Source organism: Microtus ochrogaster, unplaced genomic scaffold (genome assembly GCF_000317375.1).
Source record: "Microtus ochrogaster isolate Prairie Vole_2 unplaced genomic scaffold, MicOch1.0 UNK94, whole genome shotgun sequence".
Taxonomy (NCBI): Eukaryota; Metazoa; Chordata; class Mammalia; order Rodentia; family Cricetidae; genus Microtus; species Microtus ochrogaster.
The window spans coordinates 540,308-557,882 of record NW_004949192.1 but is presented as its reverse complement, the minus strand read 5'-3'; the positions used below and the strand labels follow the sequence as shown (position 1 = coordinate 557,882).

The 17,575-nt window shown below is 36.7% G+C and overlaps 1 long non-coding RNA gene across 3 annotated transcripts in view; it reads right to left on the bottom strand.

Moving 5' to 3' along the window:
• The window catches only part of LOC101981174, a 274,159-nt gene that overhangs the window by 194,313 nt on the left and 62,271 nt on the right, over positions 1-17,575 (bottom strand). Inside the window, exons 7-11 of one of the 3 annotated variants that reach the window (XR_003376705.1) lie at positions 14,681-14,772; positions 11,812-11,865; positions 8,316-8,405; positions 6,256-6,365; positions 1,635-1,777 (exon numbers count right to left, since the gene is read on the bottom strand). This is a non-coding gene — a long non-coding RNA (uncharacterized LOC101981174). Of the gene's footprint in view, positions 1-1,634; positions 1,778-6,255; positions 6,366-7,992; positions 8,100-8,315; positions 8,406-11,811; positions 11,866-14,680; positions 14,773-17,575 lie in introns of all 3 variants that reach the window. The other 2 variants (XR_003376706.1, XR_001229499.2) reach the window with 2 other exon arrangements.

The window sequence follows — 17,575 nt, the reverse complement described above, 5'->3', positions numbered from 1 at the left end:
CTGCTTGGCCTATTAGCTCTAAGTTCTTATCTGCTAGCTCTTACATATTATTTAACCAATTTCTATTAACCTGTGTATTGTCACATGGCTATGGCTTTCCAGCAAAGTTTTGGCATGCTTGTCTCTGGCGACAGCTCCATAACTACTCCCTGACTCTCCCGACATTAATTTAGTTTTCCTTGCCTAACTCTGTTCTGCCTTCCTATGATATAGGCTCAAAGCAGTTTCTTTATTAACCAGTTGTATTCACAGCATAGAGAGGGGAATCCCACACCATGGTTTGATGTACCAAGACCCCCTGAAAGTTTGCCATGAACCCTAAAAATAAATATCTGTCTAATTTTTAAAACCATTGGTCTTCATCAGTTACCTACAGTAGTATTGGGGTTAAATGGAGGGACCCCTTGACTGGAGCCTGGAGAGGACTAGACCCACTCATCACTGCAGGTAGAGGATTTGGATGTGTCTTCTCTCAAAATGAAAAAAAAAAGCCTATCTGGGTGCCAACCAGAAATCTTAAATATTTACCTCAACAAGGGGATAATGATAATAATGTTTCCAGGGAGTGTCTTGCCCCTGAGAAGTGCCTTTTTAAATTTTTTAAATGTTTTCTTTATTATTTAGTATGTATACAGTGTTCTGCCTGCATGTACACTTGCAGGCCAGAAGATGACATCAGATCTCATTACAGATGGTTGTGAGCCACCATGTGGTTGCTGTGAATTGAACTCAGGGCCTTTGGAAGAGCAGACAGTGCTCTTAACCTCTGAGCCATTTCTCTAGCCCCTGAGGGGTGCCTTTCTGCTTCTTCTCAGAAACAATAAAAAATGTGGATGTTGTTGCTTATCCTGATTATACCCAGAGAAGAGATGGTGACACTTTCTGGACAAACCCCTGTGGTTGGGCTTTTATGGATTCTTAACCTAGTTCTTTTCCCTGCTTAGCCCTTCCTTTTCCTTATTCTCCTCCTTACTGTTGGGCCTTGTGTGTTGGATAAGATCACACAATTTATTTACCAAAGATTAGAGGTGGTTGAATTACATCAGGTCAAGGTATACAATCATAGGCTGGTTACTCAGGAGTCTGACCCCTTGTATGACTGTATGACTGGTAATTCTCATATAAAAACCGATCCTCCACTCTCCACTTGACCAGTGATGGATAAGACCTCAGATAGGCTGGGACAATCTAAGGCAGGTCATGGAGTGGGTTCTTCATAAATGAGATACATGGTACTCAGTGACAGGTAAAATCTCCATGTGGAAGACAACCTAAGACATGGACCACAACATTAAATGTCATGACAAAATCAAAAAGGGGTGATGGTGGGCCTCATGGGGACCATAAGTGAAGCCCAGTGTAACTTCCTGAGCCTTCCTTGAGTTTGAAGACCTGTCTCTGGCTACCTAACCTAGACTTGCCACTGAACAGCCACTGCAAGCATGGTAGAACATTATTGGCCCTTATTCCTTACTCCATCTCAATCCATCCCAAGCTTCTCCAACCCAATCACAACTCTATATAAGTTAATGCTTGATACCATTAGATGAGATCCTGCTTTGACAGACTCCTGATTCAGTGACTGTCTTTCTCCCTGGTGGCTGGGAGGAAGGACTGGATCATTCAACACTCACCCTCTCGTCCAGACCCAGGGAAAGTCCAGTGAGTCCAGCTCTGCCCAACTCTGTCTTCCAGAGAATCCATAACTTCCACCATTTGAAAGGTGGAGAGAGGAGAAGCCAGCACCCAGGGATGCTGTGACCAATTTACAAGCTCTCTAAGACAGAAAAAGATTACAGACACACAATAAGACAGATTCAGACATAAAAGAACCCTAAATGAGTCTCAGTGTTGGATAAATGTATGTAGGCTTCAGAGAGTGAAGAAAAACTAAAGAATCAGTAAATGTAATAAAAGAGTACAGATAGTCATAGATTAAAGGTGTAAAAATAATAGAATAAATGTTAAACTTGTAGAAAAATCAATCGAGAAAAATAAGCCACTTAGAGATTAAATATATACAAAGAGTATGAATTATGTATATTTTTTTCTTTGAAATTTTTGCCTGTAAAAGAGCTAAGTAACCAATGTATATACTTTGAAGAGATCTTGTTTTCAAAATATGGGTCTAAGGATATGTTCGTTTGGAAAAGAGGCTCTTCTTTTGTTTCCACAGAAGATCAGACCCTATGGAACCTTTCAGACTATTGTGACTGGATGGACCAAAGATCCTGAAAGGTAGCCATGAACATGCCCAAAAATGACTTTGCACAACAAAAATCAGGAAGCAGCTTGAAGAGGATGATGACCAAATTCCCAAATATTGTTTACAAATGTGTGTTCATATTTAAAGGGGGATATGCTATAGAGATTAGCATTGGTATGGGTTGGTTTAATTGATACAAATTTAAGATCAGTGTTGTTATATGTATATTTCTACTCTTGATTAAGGTATTGTGTTTTTGCAACTCATTTAAAAATGTAATGAATAATAAATAAATGCAAATGAATAGATAATTGGCTACAATAGTCAATTGGCTATAATAGTTAGGTTTTCTAGATGTACAAAGATGGATTTCAGGTGGATAGGCATTATTCAAAAATTTCAAAAACAAATGCTTGTTCATTCCCAGTCCAGTTGGAGTTGGTGAGGTCCTGTTAACTCAGACCCATTGTCTCAGTGGGTGAACCCCTCATGATTTTGACTTCCTTGCTCATACTCTCCTTTCTTCTTCTCTTCAACTGGACCTTGGGAGCTTGGTCCAGTGCTCCGATGTGGGTCTCTGTCTCTGTTTCCATCTATTATTAGACAAAGGTTCTATGGTTATATTTAAGATTATCATCAGTCTGACTACAGGACAAGGCCAGTTTAGGGACACTCTCTATTGCTTAGTGTCTTAGGTGGGGTCATCCTTGTTAGTTTGGTTTTGTAGAAGCACAGAGATATATTCCAGTTAGATAAATACATTTCAACACTTAAAAGACCTATAGATTGTGGCATTTAAAAGGTTTTAAGAGCTTAGACTTTTATCAACAAACACTGTGACATGTCTGCTTCTGGCAGCACCAATTACTTCAGAGAAGTTGATGGGCTTTGAAGAAACTCATCATGGAATTTGCCTTCAATATGACAAGACTAGCCATTTGGGTAAAAACTACTCTTGCCAGGACTGCTTTATGGTATGCTGCATGAAAGGGACGTGCAGGAATCACAGAAAAATGACTTCTGAACTTTCTAAAAGATAGGTTGTTTCTTCAGGGTTCCTGCTTCTCAGAAGAAACTACCACACATTATGCAGGACACAGGGGAAAGCAACAAATGAACTTTGTCAGTACAAGGCAGTAAAGATCGTCAAATTTCCCTTCCTGCTTCATGGAAAAGTCTGCTGGATACTATGAACCTGTAGGCTGAAGATGGATGCCCCAAAATTACAGAAGAACTTTGGGTGACAGTCAAAGTAGCAAGGTGTCTCTGTCAATTATAGAAATTTGGAAGTTATTTACCATGTACTTCCTGTTTACTTAGGTATTATATCTTTCTGAGGAATTTGAAGAATTGAAGACAGATATTAATAGTAATCATATTCCTTAGTTATGATAAAGGATAAATTAGTTAAAATTTTAGACTAACAAAGATAGGATAGATGATACAGTATTTTTCTTAATTTGCCAAATGAAAATGGACTAAATATTGTAAATACAATTTGTCCTTGATGAATATTTCATATATGTAATTTTACTATGTTAAATGTAAAACTTTCCTTTTTATTTAGACAGAAAAGAGGCGATGATGTGGGATGCCATTGTCTATATGGGTTGCATTTATCGGATAATGAATAAAGTTGTTTTGACATATAGCATGGCAGAATGTAGCCAAGTTGGAAGATATATATATAGAGAGAGAGAGAGAAAGAGAGAGAGAGAGAGAGAGAGAGAGAGAGAGAGAGAGAGAGAGAGAGTAGGTGGAGTTAGAGAGCTGCCATATAGCTGCTGAAAAAGGACATTGGAATATATTGATAGGCCACAGCCTTATGGTAATATACAAATTAATAGAAATGGGTTAATTTAAGATGTAAGAACTATATAGGGATATTCCCGAGTCATTAGTCAAACATTGTTATAATTAACATATTTTCTTTGCAATTATTTGTGTCCAGGTGGCGACGAAACGAATGAGCAGTCCCTGTTTACATACATGAACAGGTATCATTCTATTCCTGAAATATCCACTGAAATTAATGATGAAAAATCAGTACTTCATGAATATACATGCTGGAATAAAGGCTACTCTATCACTACACAAAAGTAAATAAATTCTAATGTACACAGGAAATATGAAACAGTACTGCAATTTATTTGGTAAAACTAAAAGTCTGCATTTCATGCTACCTGGTTCAATTTGTTTCACCTACTCTTAGGAATAAGGAATACACAGATCATCTGTTCTTCTTTCAAAACAGAATATGAGGCATCCTGATATTCATAAATGGGTCTGACCTGATCCTGCTACCAACTCAACTTTTGGACTTGAAAACAGGAATGCTAGTTGGTATTTTTCTGATAAACCCAATTCATGAAAATCATATGCTCTTGATATAGACTGTTGATTAACACTCGAGAATTTGCTATATACCTTATTCTCAAAGAGAATAGTTGCAAATGCACATATCGGACAATATGGTGTCTGAAATCCTCTATAAATTGGTCTCCTGGAGGAACTTTCCAGGGTTATAGCAGTTCAGGCATTCCATGCTAATCAATGAGACCTAACTCTAATTTAATTGTGAGGGCCCTGATAACATAATAGGGCTGGTTTAGATTTATAGGTGTTTTTGAATGCATTATTTATCCATTTGATGCTGTTTCCCTCTGTGACAAAAGTGACAGTATGTGAGTTTATATATTGTTCATATCTTCAGAGGCAAAAAAGTGAACACAATTAACTGAATGCTATAAAACACTAGTAAAAATTAAAACTAAGTAAACACATTCATTTCTGCTGATGGGAATAATGTCTTGATTACCCTGGAGGCAAGATGGGACTTCTAAATTCTAAGTACACAAAACAGAAGCACCCAAACTTATTGAACAGAACACAGAAGTGAGAGTCTGGCTCTTATATCTGTCTCGCCACATTTAAGAACATAGAAACTATCAAGATTTCTCATTCAAAATAGAAATATTATATGGAGAAAAATCACACATTTATAAAAATTCAGATGTTTTATGGATAACTCTTGAGTTTGGGGTATACTTCATAGGCTTTGCAAAATGTACTATGACATCTCATTTTCTACAAAGAAGGGTGTGTGAACAATATGTGTGTCATGTTCTGGCAGTCCTTTCTAGTGTTTGAGTCTGTATTTTTCCAGCTCAAATAAAGAATGCTCATTCTTCTTTGGCAATCCTATGTCACTATATGTGCATGGCATACATTTTTTCACATACACAAGATTATCCCATTTGTACGAAACAAGTTCTAAATTGTTAATTGCTTAAAGCTCTTAAAATGCTTGTGTCTTTCTGCTCATGCACTTTAACAAGTAGTAAAATTAAGGTGTGATGTCAAGAAGAAAAGAGAAAAGCAGTTCTAAGGGAGAGAGTTATTGTTATGAGCATGAAAATCACTAAGCTGGATTTGGTGTGGTGCATAATCGTGTAGGCTATACTAGTTTTCAGTGTTCAGTTAGCATCCCAGGTGTATGATACATGTACATCTGAAAGGTGATTCCACTAAATAAAATCTATTTTAAAACATATTGTGATGTTATTTTAGTTTCTTATGGTATTGAGGTAAGAGAGAGTGACAGAAAGAAAAAATTTCATAAATACTTAGGTTCCTCTTTTTGATCTCCATTCAAACACGACTGGGTTAATGCAAACAATCATTGCTGACAGTCCCAGGAATCTGCAAATTGAATTCCATGATTTCAGGGCTTTTTCAAAAAATTTCTTATTTTTGTCACTACTAGAATATCTCATTGTACTCAATACAATAGAACTTCTTCTCCCAAAAAAAAAAACAAGTGCCCTAATTACACAAACCCCCATGTGTATTATTCATCACCCCAAAAATGAAAAATGGTCATAACATTGTATAAAGTAAAGTACTCAGTAATCTAAAAAAATTTACTTAACTTACGTTAAATAACCAAGAAATTTCAAAATAAAACAAAAGATAGCCTTCAATCTAATTATTTATATGAGTAACCAATAATCCAAAATGAAATCAGGAAGCAAGTGATTCTACAATACCATAAATTCAGGAAAGGGATCTCCATCAGTGTCAACTTCTTGAGATGCAGAGAGGAATCAGGGCTTTACTGCTTGAATGGGATCCTTACTGAACAGCACAGTCAGATGCTCTATGAGATATAAATGACATAAGTTAAAGAACAAAATATGGATAAATAAATGAGAGTACTCCTAAAGCTATAACCATGTATTTATGATTATTAGTAGCATACACGTATATTTAAAATATAGCAATACATTGACATTAGAAGCCAATAATTTTCAAAGCTACTTAGAGACTAAAATTATTCCACCCACGGTGAAGATACATTACATTGAGGTCTACAGTCGAACTTATTTAAACTTCAGAAGAAACTGCCATACAATAACCAAAATTAACACAATAATCAGATAGAAGAATAGACAGGGAATGTGAATTTTCACTCATATTTCAAAACACCCCTAATACTGCAAACCACAAACATGACAGGGTTAGCAAGTTCATGTAACATAGAGGCCCTTACCACGACTTTCATAAAATATTTTAATATCTAACAGCATTGGCATTTTTGTTGTTATATCCACAGAAAATTTTAGAGCTAGGAATCAGTAGGCTATATTTATACGTGTGTGTGTGTGTGTGTGTGTGTGTGTGTAAATATATTTGTCTGTGTGATACATAATAAAAATAATGAATTAGGAGGTAAAGAATTTAAGAGTGGGGTGAGGACTATACAGTATAAGTTTGAGAGACAGTGAAGTGCAAATATGCAAATATTTTTTTTAAATTCTTGTATTTTTAAATATAAAAAAGGAACTAAATAGCAAAGTCAGCTAAGAAACACAGTTTCAGTGGAGAAGTAGAACAAGATAGAAAAAATGGGATGAAAATGACCAAAATTCATATAAATGGATAAAACCTTTATGATGGAGGAAGGTCATTGGTTAAGTAATAAAGAAACTGCTTGGCCTCATAGGTTAAAACATAGGTGGGAGGAGTAAACAGAACAGAATGCTGGGAGGAAGAGGAAGTGAGGTCAGACTCGACAGCTCTGCTTTCTGGAGCAGAGGCCATGCTCCGCTCTCCCGGCCAGACGCACACGATGAAGCAAGCCGCCAGGTCAGACATGCTGAATCTTTTCCTGTAAGACCGGAGCTACACAGATTATTAGAGATGGGTTGATCGGGATATCAGAATTAGCCAGTAAGGGCTAAAGCTAATGGGCCAAGCATTGTTTTAAAAGAATACAGTGTCCATGTAATTATTTCGGGGTATAAGCTAGCCAGGTGGCCGGGGTGCTGAGGATGCAGCCCTACCGCCCCTAGTACAACACCTTTATATTTATTTTAAAAACATAAATCCAAGAAGAACATATTCACAAAATCAAGACATGCAATGAACTTGAATTTTATGAAATTAAATGGAAATAATTTCTACAATCCTCAGAGGTTCAGACTTCCCCAAAAGTTAAAAAGAAAATGATACAAGTGGAGGCCACTTCACAAAGCATTTACTGGACATTGTCCTTAGGAACACTAAGTGTTTCTATAGCATGAAACATAAACTATATCTAATTAAAATGAATAGGATGTAAAATCTACAGAAATAGTAATATATATATATATACAATATGTATTTATAAATATAGCTAGCAAACATACTACTACATGAAAACATAAAAATTTAATGGAATGTTGCATGCAAAAAATTAGTAATTGGAAAGGAAAGGGAAAAATAAAACAAGATTACAGTGCCACCAGCTAGGTGTGGTGAGTGTGTCTTCAGTGAAACCTTCGCAGAAGTTGGGGATAAGCAGTTCCTCCATGCCTGAGTCTGAGATTATCATGAGCAAGCTTGTGAGACCCTACATCATCAGGATCATAAAACAGGAAAATATTTAGCAATAAATATTGAGAAACTGTAAAAGCATGTATGTGTAAACAGAAAATCATTTTCATATGATTAGTAAGATCTACATAAGGTTTAGAAAATTCCAAGTTCTTAGACAAGTATTTTCAATAGTTTTATAACTGCAATATTCAAATGCAATATAGAGATTACCCACAGTGGGCATACAGACCTCCACATGTGCCATTCTTTTCTTGCAATGATCAACATTTTTCTAAAATATGTATAAAACCATAATAAATCCAGTATTGATGAAAGTGTCCTGAGAATAAAAACAAGGTTAATCCACTCACACTTCCTGATTTCAGACATGCTGAAATATGACACAACACACACACACACACACACACACACACATACACACACATACACACATATAAACGCAATGTATCTGAGATAAATTAAGGACTTAAGATGTCATTTACTAATAATCATTTATCTTATCCTATAAATTGCCAAAGGATGTACTAGGCAAAAAGTTTCTCAAATGTTCTGTCATAATTAGATAACACAGTAAAATTTGAGTTTCATTTACATAACACATATAGATGATTTTTGTGTTTATTTAGGAAAGTGTGTGTATGTGTGTTTGTATGTAAGAATAATCAATGAAAAAGAGGCAATAAATCTAAAAGTGAAAAATTATCATTATATGGGAAGATTGGCAAGAGAAAGGAAAGGGGAAAATGATGGAATTATATTATAACTTCAATTTTTTAAATATACTTAAACAAAGAAGCAGCTCATATACCAAAATGTAGGCCTAATTATAAAATTACACAAATGTAAGATATCTTAATATTATTCTCTAAAGCATTAGTAAAAGCAATACTTTCTAAGGTGTGCAGCCATAGATTTTTATTGAAAGAAGATAAATGTCCTATATTTATTCTCTCCTTGATGGGTCTAACTTGATGTATTTCTACAGTTGTCAACCCTGGCAAGGTATGCTAGAGAAATAAAGGAAAGAATAAGAGGAGGTTTGGTTTCAATCAACTAACTGAAGAATATACTTATGAAAATTTGAGGTACACTGATGCCATCTAGAGTTTCACATGAGCCTTAGACGATTGCCAGCAGCAATGCCCAAAAGACAAATATTTTCTTTCATATGAGGTAAAGAACAGAATACTGGATGAAATGTTACTCACCCAGAAGATTAAAAAAAAAAGAAATTTTATTTTAACAAGAGGAGCACACAAGCAAATGGTTATCAATACTTAATAGTCAGCACTGAAAACCCAAGATATAACAGTAGATGACCTAGCATGGAGCATGGTTTCTTTAGTTATTAAGAAATATGTATTACAGTAATGGAGTTATGTGCATGAAACATGAAATAATATTTTAAAAGGACAAAAATTTGAATGAGAGCAAAGCAGGATATGTAGGAGGATTTAGAGGAAGAAATCATCAGGGTTAATTATGTAATAATATAATAATTTCAAAAATAAAGAGATATTTTTCAAACATATAAGAATAAACTGCACCTTGACATACTTTCCTGTTATTTATCTTTCCCTTGTGAAACATGAAGAAAGAATCACATCCATACCACTAATTGCTTTAAAATTCTCCTTTGAGAATCAGTGTGCTTACCAGGGTTACAGATGGAATTCAGGCACATGCATCAAGAAAAACTCAACCCTACAATGGCAATTAATTGTGGCAACTTCAGGGCAAGATATTCTCTGCCATGAGAACCAGTATCTCCACTGAACAGATCCAAATATTACAATAGTCATTTCTATGTTTATAAAAAGGCAACTTTAGGAAGCCTTTTCAAACACTTAAATTCATGAGATTCTTTGGTGATGTAAGTGAATGAAACACCCATAGTCCAGGAAACATCCTCCCCAAAGCAAATGCTATAATTCACAGAATGGATTCACAACAGAGAAAATGCACTAAGCTCTGTTACATAAGGAAAGACCATGTGGACAGAATAAGAACATCCAAAGCTCATCTATTCACTTATTACTTAAGTCATCTCACGTTGAGAATGATGTAAGGAAATGATAAGATGGCTGATTCTTGGAATAATTTGAGATCTGAATGAAGTGAGCATTCCAGTAAACTGGTCACAGGTGTGGACAAACTACTAGTACTATTTTCTAAGGTTAATTATTTTGTCAAAAATAATATGATTCAATCAACTACTCACTTTTACATAACAATGAATAACAATTATTAATAAAATATGGCATGATAAATTCTTTATTGATTTTTGTTTATACTTTCACTTGCTGTGCAGCCCTGGCTGTTCTGGAACTCATTTTGTAGACCAGGCTGGGCAAGAAGTCATAGATCTGCCTACATCTGACTCCCAGTTGCTGAAATTAAACGTGAGATATCACAGTCCAGCCATAATAAATTCTTAGCCCTTCAATATTGTATAATTATATACTTTATCACTAAGTATAACACCATGATTAAATGACAGAAAATCCAGTAAACCATATGCTCTCTAATATAGACACTCTCCATTTAAAGTTTTTCATCACTGTGTCTTGTCTACCCACAGTCCATGCTTTGTACTGACCTCATAGTTTGATGCTACAGCATTTCTTTAGAACTTCCACATGACGCACAGCATATACCTCTCTAAGCCATGAAAGTCACACTGCAGGTCGTTATAATAATGGAGTAAGGACCTTCTGGGATATTTTTAATCAAGCTCATGTATGAATACATAAGAATCAAATTAAGACTGGCTTTTCCCTAACACATCATCCCTGTATTAAAAAAAAAATAAACTAGAGTGAGTGTAAATGGAGAATGTTTGTTCATTGCTGGCTGCCCAGACCTGAAATAATTATATGAAACTCTATTAATTGGAAGGCTGCTTGGCCAATGACTCTAGCATATTCCTATATGTAGCTCTTACATCTTAAATTAACCCATTTCTTTTACTTTTTATTTTGCAATGAGGCTCATGGTTTAATGGTAAGGTTCTTGGTTGTATGTCTACTTTGGGGGCTACATGGCATCTCTCTGACTCCAACTACTCTCTCTATATATCAGATTCCCTGCCTGGCTATATTGTGCTTTGAAAGAGGCCCAAAACGGCTTCTTTATTAACCAGTGGTAATAAATCATTCAAAGCATACAAAGGGGAATCACACATCACCTACTAATTTCTGTCTAAATAAAAAGGAAAATATTAAATTTTACAAGGTAAAGTTACTTATAACAAAACAGGTATCCAGCAAGAATTACACTGACAATATTTATATCTACTTTATCTTCTATCATAACTAAGAAAAGTATAATTATAAAAACCTATTCTTCAACTCCATAGAAGACTCCCAGCCATCTCTGGGACCACCAGGAGCAGGCCACACTCACCACCTCAACTCTGGTTAGCAGTTGGCCCAAGATGTCACCAAGCAACTTGGAGCATGCTGCCTCAAAATCCCATTCAAGTGCTTGGCCTCCTGATAGAGCCAGAGTTTTTGCTGAAAGTATGAACCCGGAAGCTGCTTTTTTTATGCTGAGTAAGTAAGCCTTCTTTTAAAAGAGTCACAGACAGTTCCCCTGCTCATAGCCAGCAAACAAAGCCTATCTGAAAATCAGCAGCTACCAATAAGCTGTGCTTAACTCTGTTCTTTTGTGCCTAGAATTTATTCCAAAGTTCTTGCAGTTTTTATGTGGATGCGGTTACTCACTTGGCTGCCATTCTGTTGGTGGAGACTGCTCATTCATTTCCTGGCTTCCCAGAACTAAAATAATCACACAGAAACTTTATTAATTACAACACGGCTTGGCCTATTAGCTTATGCTTCTTATTCACTAATTCTTACATCTTAAATTAAGGCATTTCTATTATTTCATATTTTACCATGAGGCTCATGGTTTACTGGTAGGTTTCCTGGGTGTCTGTCTCCTTCAGCAGCAACATGGTATCTCTATGATTCTAATTACTCTCTCTATATATCAGATTTCCCGCCTGATAATACTGTGCCTTGCTATAGGCCCCAATCAGATTCTTGATTAACCAATGGCAACAAAGCATAATAATAATATCCAGAGGGGAATTCCACATCAAATAAGCATGATTATCTTTGCCTATATTTCTTTATCATAGATGCTCTCTGTAAAGTTCATGAGGCTTTGAAGCTGCCCAAAAGTCATTTACCACAGAATTAGGCATTGTTTCATTATCTTTGCTTAGTAACTTAGCCTCAAGAATAATCATGACAACTTTCCTTCTAGTATATAAGATGGACTTAGGCAGTCTACCATATCATCAAAGATGCAATTGTTCTTTATTGAGACTCTTTATATGCTTGTCTGTCACACTTCAAATGCAAAGACTTTCAATATTTTAAAGATCTTGCTGGACATAAGCCTCAGCAGGGCCCCTAAACATCCATGACAATCTCAAAACCCTTACTGTGAACACAATCAACCCAATCAACTGTGCACCATACATAGCTTTCCTTAATAGTTATCCCAGAATTCTGGCTCAACCTCTAACGTCCTTTAGCTTCCGAATTCCCTGGGGAATCCACTGCTAATAGACAAATATCCCCCAAAGATTCACAGGAACTAGTCCATCAGAGTATGATATACATTGTACTATAAGAGTTTATGCACAGTATGTCTCAAGGGGAATGAAATAGTTACATTTCTCGGTTTCTGGGCTTCCACAGCCCTAAGACTGATCTTGTTTGCCCCTTTGTAGCACAGCTATACAAGATAGCCTGTGAGAGTCTCATTCTCTTACTTGAAGCTTTTTTTTTTAGAGACCTGGTCTCTTTTTAAAAATATTTTTATGGCTTATTTAACTTTATTTTATGTGCATTGGTGTGAAGGTGTCAGATCCCCTGCAACTGGATCTTCAGACAGTTGTGAGCTGCCATGTGGGTGCTGGGAATTGAACCCGGGTCTTCTGGAAGAGCAGTCAGTGCTCTTAATCACTGAGCCATATCTCCAGCCCTTGAAGCTTTTTCACAACAACAGAATATTTTGTGTTGAATTATCTCTGATTACCATTGTATCACACATCTGATCCTAAATAATAACTATACCTAAATGCTGTCACATAGATTTTCTTTTGTATGAAAGAGTACTTACATATAGTGACTTTTTGGGATTTTTTTGGAAGAACATGTGCTTCCTATTTACTACATAATTCTTACCATGTACTCTAGTTTTATGTATCCCTAATGCTGTTCTGTATTGTTGCTATACTCTCTATTATTATTCTGTCACAAAAACAAAAAAGTCCAACATCTCCATTTCTCCTCCTTTATCCAATTTGCTCACTATGTCAGATGCCAAAACAAATTCCAAACTCACGTGCCTTTCTTTTTCAAATCCACAGCTTACACTTGTGGTCTCACCACTGACAACTCACACCAAAATATTTCTCTTCTTACTAGTAGTAGTATCTATGTTGCCAGTGTGGCTATTCACTGAGAGTTATGCCGCAGATGATTCCATGAATCAACCCAGCTCTAACACCTGACACAGCATATGAATGGGAAAAAGAGCACTCTGTTTCAATTTCTCCTTCAGATTGCCCCTGCCAATGTATCTTTACCCTAGAGATGTGTCATCATATCATTGTACTACCCATGACTGGGCAACTACTCCCAAAAGCACGATACAATCAAAAACATCATATTAAATGTCCCTATGCAATGAGTGCTTCCTCATGGCACTTTCTGTCAATTATATGATGCTGTGGAATAAGCCTTCTGTATGAAGATATATTGCATTCATTGCTAATAATACACTGATTGACTGATGACTAGGAAGGAGGTTCAAAGCAGAGATAATGCTGAAAAAATCAAGAGCTGACTCAGAGAGATGCCATGAGATGGCGAGTATGAAGGGTAAGAAGGGTAATAAGTATGTACATGACAAAAACAACTTCAGGAAAGCACATAGAGAAATGGAAATGGCTTAATTTAACTTGTAAGAGCTTGAGCTAGCTACAAATAAGCCTTTCATAAGGTGAGCATTCATATTTAACATTATCTGTGTGGTTATTTGGTGAGTAGCTGGTGGGAGAGAAAGGACCACTTCCAATTTGTCTCATTCCCCATATCATGAACAACATCATTGATTTCCAAAATTCATCTCAGTTTTGGTTTATGCTTGCAACTACCGCAGGTGTGATAAACACCACTTCATATAGAAAGAAATACAAAGTCTTCCCCCAACTCCTGCTAAATATCTTCAAAAGAACAGATCTACCTAAATTCCACCAAGACAAACTATGGCAGACCAGAGGTTGTTGTGCTTACTTACATCACATAGATGACATGAGAATTACTGCAGGGTGTACTTTCGACCAAACACTGCAGCAGAATGTCTTTACCCAGCACGAATGATTGCTTTCTTATAACATCATACATGGAGGCATCGTTATATATTCTAGTCTCTCTCTGAGTCCCTGATGACATAGGGAGTTATTATTGGAAAAAAAATGAATAACTATTGTACATAATGTGTGCTTACAAGTGTAGGCTATACATTCATGTGAATATAAATTTGATATTGTACTGAAAAATAAAGTGCACTCACCCTTCATGTTTCTAGTTCATTGCCGTTCTTAGGGTCATCAATAGGATCCATCTAGATATCAACTCAAAGTAAATATCCCTCCTGACCAGAGTCTATAGCAAAGAGAGATAGAGCAATTAGATATCACTACCGAGGCTCTCTCAACTCACAGGTCATGAGGAAATGCAAATAAATTGCGACAGCTACAGAGTAACAGTAAACTTCTGGGCTCCATGTCACTTACTGCAAACCCATCATACAAGGATGACTTCGTGAACTTTTTTTAGATTTTAATAAATAATTTCTTCCTCAATATATATGTTTTCTCTCAATCATACTGTCATGCTCTTTCTCCCTCCTTGTTGAAAATGTTGAATGCCCTTGTATTGGCATTCACCTTATATGTACACGTGGGAAGTACAAACTGAAATAATTGGTTTTGATGGACAAAAAAATAAATCATTGTAGAAAGAGGATGTGAAGTGGAAATTGAGGTTTGGGGGAGCAATGGTGGATAGATAAAGCTCTATTAGTTACATATATAAAATTTCAAAAAGTAAGTCAAATAACATTACAAAATAATAAGTCCCCCATGATCTTTGGCTTGATTGTACTTTTAATCTATGATAGGATGAGAGCAAACTATGATTCCCCACAGTATATCTGCAGAAACTGATGAGCTTTCAAACACGCACATGTTTAATACTGAGGCATAATTATATTCTGACAGCTCTATGCCTACATTTTCAATCTCTGTCAATGCAAATTAGATTCTTAGAGAATCCAGATATTACCTTTGAGTTCTGGAGTAATATTTCATTTTTATTTTAATAAATAAAGCTTGCCTGAAGATCAGAGATAAAACAATCTCTGACTAGTCAGCCTTACAATCCAGTCAGTGGTGACAAACATCTTTAACGCCAATAGCCACACAGGTTTCCCATAGAAACTGGGCTGTGGTGGTGCATGCCTTTAATCCCAGCCCTAAGGAATATAAGTAGGAGAGAGTTCTCAGACACAGTCTCAGTCTGAAATTCCTAGAGGCAGGTTCACCATTTCAAACAGAGGTAGAAGTAAGAGCCAGTGACTGGCTGTTTTGCTTGTCTATCCTTCAGACTGAACGTGAATATCTGTCTCTGGGTTTTTTATTAACCATGCTACAGACTTCCCATTTTAGAGAATCATCTTTGAGTATGTTTTAGCAATATACTGCTCTAAGAGAATTAAGCATTATTATAAGCTTAAATTTAAAATTCAGGTAAAATTTATTAAAATTACATTAAACCCACATTTAAGCTTGAACAATGAGTGTCGCAGCTTCTACTGGTCATCTTGAGAAGAACAGCAACTCCTGTTTAGTTACCATAAGATGCCTAGGAAACCTGATACTGTCCTCTGAACTCATGATGAAAAAGAAGCCAGAGAATTCTTAAAATGTCTATGTAGGATAAAAAGGATGTGAACTCGTTCTACTCACCTCCACTTCTGAACCTATTTACTTATTATCATTTATCTATATGAGTTTCTCCATCTAATTACTACTTCGACATTGCTTGGAGTGTTATCAGTTTGTCATTCCATGTGAGTTTCTCCCTCTGAGGTCTGTAAATGATTAAATATGTTCACTGTTGTTTGTGCTTTATTGAGTTTTTTGTCTAATGTGTGTCTCTTGACAATTATCCTGACCATGAATTCTTACCCTCTTAAAATATTTCACAAGAAAGGAAACATGAAGATAATAAAATTTGCATAGGACCATTTTGAACACCCTTCCCATCTCAACCAATTTAGGGGCAAACCACTCTTCTACAAGGGTCACCTAAGACCACAGGGAAGCACAGATATTGACATTATAATCACTGTAGTAACAGAATTACAGTTATACAGTGGCAACACAGATAGTTATATGATTGGTGATCACCACAACATAGGAAACTGTATTAAAGTGTTGCTGTTCATTTATTAGTGGATTCTAGCCAAAAACAAAAAATATTGAACCTATAGTTCATTATTGTAGAGAAGCTAAGTAATAAGGTGAACCCAAAGACAAACATGTATAGATCCTCCTGGAAACTGGAAGCAGAGGAGATCACCAGGCAAGTTCTGAGCATGGGGGTGGGGGGAAGGAAGGGGAGAGGGGAGAAGTGGAGGGCTGGGGAGAGCTTGGGGGAGTGGGATGGTTGAGATGGAGGAAGGACAGATATAGGAACAGGAAAGGAGATATCTTAATTGAGGGAACCATTTTGGAGTTGGCAAGAGGCTTGGCTCTAGAAGGGTTCCCAGGAGTCCATGGGGATGACCCTAGCTAGGACCCTGAACAGTGGAGGAGATGGTGCCTGAACTGACCTTGTCCCACAGTCACTGATAACTATCTTGAATATCACCATAGAAACCTTCGTCAGGCAACAGATGGAGATAGAGACGGAGGCCCACATCGGAGCACTGGACTGAGCTCCCAAGGTCCAGTTGAAGAGCAGAATGAGGGAGAATATGAGCAAGAAGTCAGAACCGTGAAAGGTTGGTCCACCCATTGAGACAGTGTGCCTGAGCTAATGGGAGCTCACCAACTCCAGCTGGACTGGGAATGAATGAGCATGGGATCAAATAGGACCCTCTGAATGTGACTGACAATTAGGGCAGACTGAGGGGCCAATGATAATGGCACTGGGATTTGTCTCTATTGCATGTACTGGCTTTTTGGGATCCTATTCTCTTTGGATGCATATCTTGTTCAGCCTGGAGGTAGGGGGTAGGTCCTTTGACTTCCCACAAGGCAGGGTATCCTGCCCTATCTTAGGACTGGAGAGTGGTGGGGTATGCACGGGATTTGGAGGGAAGTGGGAAGAAGGGAGGAAGTAGGAATTTTGATTGGTATTATTTATAAAGTAATAAAAAAGATAGAAAAGGAAGGTGAAG